At 37.4% G+C, this 3,117-nt stretch overlaps 1 protein-coding gene across 2 annotated transcripts in view; it reads left to right on the top strand.

Annotated features, from left to right (window-relative positions):
* The first annotated feature begins 2,216 nt into the window (after positions 1-2,216).
* The window catches only part of LOC117123802, a 12,340-nt gene continuing 11,439 nt past the window's right edge, over positions 2,217-3,117 (top strand). Inside the window, exon 1 of one of the 2 annotated variants that reach the window (XM_033269831.1) lies at positions 2,217-2,663. The gene's annotated coding sequence lies outside the window, so the exon portion shown is untranslated. The other variant, XM_033269825.1, reaches the window with a different exon arrangement.

Consider the following 3,117-nt stretch of genomic DNA (forward strand, 5'->3'; position numbering starts at 1 on the left):
GCTCATTTTATAATAATGTGATGCCTGCTACGGTAATGACCTACTGTAAATGGATCACAGTATCCTATCGTAGAGCTTATCCAGCAAACAGAAACAGAACAATCCCTTCATATCATATCAATCAAGACAAACATACAACTAGTTAATTTTGAGGCAGAATAATCCGAGAAAAAAAAAATCGATTATGGGACGCCGAATAAATTAAAGAGTGAGTAACCCAAAATACAATACGAAGTATATATAAAATTTTCCTTTGTTCGAAACAAAAGAAAATACTACATTGTCGATGGAAGGTAAAGTTGTACTGAGACATCAACAGACTCATTTTTTTACATGCTTTGGACGTAGATAGTTTCAGGTAACGTTGAACCATCGTAGATCAAACTGGAAGAGCTACCCGTAATCTAATAGTGATGTCATACAATTCAATTTGATACGCCATTCCTGTTGGCAGTGAGTCAAGAGAGCAATGGCAATATATATTCGCCATCGGTCAAGGTACTAACACTATCCATCAAAATGGACAAATGTGGAATGAACGCACTTTAATATCGTTGCACGTTGAAGATTTGTTTTTACAGACAAACATGATTTTGTCTTTTACAAAATATGTTTTGTAAATTCAGAATAACTTTCGTATATTACAAAACATGATTTGTCTCTTGGTTTTGTATGACAGAATAGGTAGTGTGTCGTTTGGCGCCCCTTACCCTGGATCGATGTCAGAGATCTTTGTATTCACAAGCAGCGTGACCACTGCTTGGGTATTTACCCAGATCTTGGGTATTTTGACTTGGTCTTGGGTTCTTGGGTATTCCGTTCAAATCCTTGGGTATTTTATTTTTACTAAGAAAATTTAAATATTTTTGTCATAGAGGAAGAATTAAGAAGTAACAAAGTATATTTCAGTCCATTCAAGTAAGCAAAACTCAACAAAGTGCACATAACATTGTTAATTGACTGTTAATTGCTCATATACATGGGTTCAGAATTGTTAATTTGTGATCTGCGTTGTCATTGATCTTACCTAATTAATGCATTACATAATAAAACTAGATCACTGATCTACACTGATAACACTGGCCGACTGAGGGCGTATTTTTCTATCCGTATTATTACCTCATGAATATTAATTTTAATAATTAACACAAACGATTACAATAAAAAATGGTTTATAAATTGAACTAAAAGGGAAACTATACATTCGAAAAACACGTATTTTTCAAATTTTAATGCATTTTCAGGAAGCTTGGGTAATTTTGGGCAATTTTTGCTGAATCTTGGGTAATTTCGACACAGTCATTGGGTATATCAAAAATTGTGAGTGGTCATGCTGTCCACAAAGTACACAATTTTAAGCTTCTTCGTGATGGCGTCATTGTCTTTGCTACCAGTAGTGGAATCTGTACTATGGGTATATTTAACGCGATGGTGGAAAGTCTTCATAAATGTTACAAAGAAGAAAATGTATGCATGGAGTAACAGCTATGTTGTTGTAAGTACTTTAACAAAAAGGTGTTTTATACATACATAAACTTAAATTTGTCGAATTCTCTTACGCCATGTCCATGACTACTCATCACTCTTCCTCGACACAGGCTACACCCAATGCATTGACTGACACACCTTTCAACATTTATATAGTTTTTTTGAATAAGGTGAGAACATATTCAGAACAAGTTAAGCTTAAGATTCGAGTCGGGGAAGCATTGTTTTCAACCAGCAGAATAAACGAAGGGGCGGGTGAAGAGAATCCCAGGACAAAACGTTCATTAGTTCAGCAGATTCTAATGCCCATGTGAGTAAATAATTTTTAATAGGCCTATTTGCAATTATTTGGGATCAAATAAAATGATGTCGACTGACAGTAGGTCGGTTGTTTTATACCTGTTAACAAAAGTGTAATTGATTACCGAGAAAACCGGGTTCTACAGATATTTTAGGCAATATAGAAAGAAAGAGACAGTCAGACGCAAATTCATGATACATAAAGCAGATGGTTTCTCTTAATGTTTTAGGCACAACGTCAAGAATGGACCTTTCCGCTAAGCTCCGCCCCTTGGATATTGTTGCTTAGGTCCCACAAAGACAACAGTGTTAAAACATACGCGAACACGTGCGTTTGTGGGACAACACGTGTGTTTGTAAGACGCGCGCGCATTCCTAGCGCTGTTCTGATTAGTCAGTTGTTAAGTTTGATTGACACTCCGGAAAGGTCTATTGCATATAGCGAACTAATGACTTATATGGTGACCTACTGCTACGGTATGACGTCTACTGGATTATGATATCCCATTGGTTCAGAGTTAATCCATGAAACAGGAACAGAAGAAAAATCCCTTTCACAAGGCAAATATATACAGACATAATGCTCTACTACATCAATGTTATGAAGTGGCTCAGAGAGTGGAAAGCTGTGATTTTGGTGGTGAGAAAAATATCTCGACGTAGACAGGATATTGAATCCAAGATTTTGGGATTGGAATGCAAGTACAGCTCCACAATAGATAGCTGTACTGTAAGTAAGTCCGAGTAACTGAGAACAATGCAGTACCGCACAAATGCAGTTGAATATGATAATAGTATTATTGATTTTAAACGATGGTATTAGGACTACAAAGGGACCACTCAAGCATGTGGTTTGACTATTTCGAGCGTGAAAGGTATGACGCAGTTTAATTTACCTCTACATTAAATGTTTGGTTAGTCAGTTACGCCCTTTATCTTCAAATAAGACCATCTCTACTCTGGGCCTGGTTTTATCAATTTTGTCTCAATCAGCCTACACCCAGCCAACATTTAGCAAGAAGCTGTCCCAGTCGGACTAGGGTATGTATTTAATCAGTAATGAACGTGATGAGTATCATAGGTAACTGGGTGCAGGGGCGTACGGTGAAAAAAGCGCAGGGGGAAAGCTGAACTCGGAGCAATTTAGCGAAGCTTTCAGAATTCGCGGGGTGCGTTATTTGTGAGTGAAGCGAGAAACTAGGCTGGGGCTAGGGGGCCGCAAAAGGGGGAAAATTTACGTTTTTACGTTCTAGTGCATTAAGTTCAATACCAAGTCTGACAAAATAGGCCTAATTGTAAACGTGGTTTTTGGGCAACACCAGACTATAC

Source organism: Anneissia japonica, unplaced genomic scaffold, assembly GCF_011630105.1.
Source record: "Anneissia japonica isolate Jap-2015-1 unplaced genomic scaffold, ASM1163010v1 scaffold169_len739621_cov184, whole genome shotgun sequence".
Classification (NCBI taxonomy): domain Eukaryota; kingdom Metazoa; phylum Echinodermata; class Crinoidea; order Comatulida; family Comatulidae; genus Anneissia; species Anneissia japonica.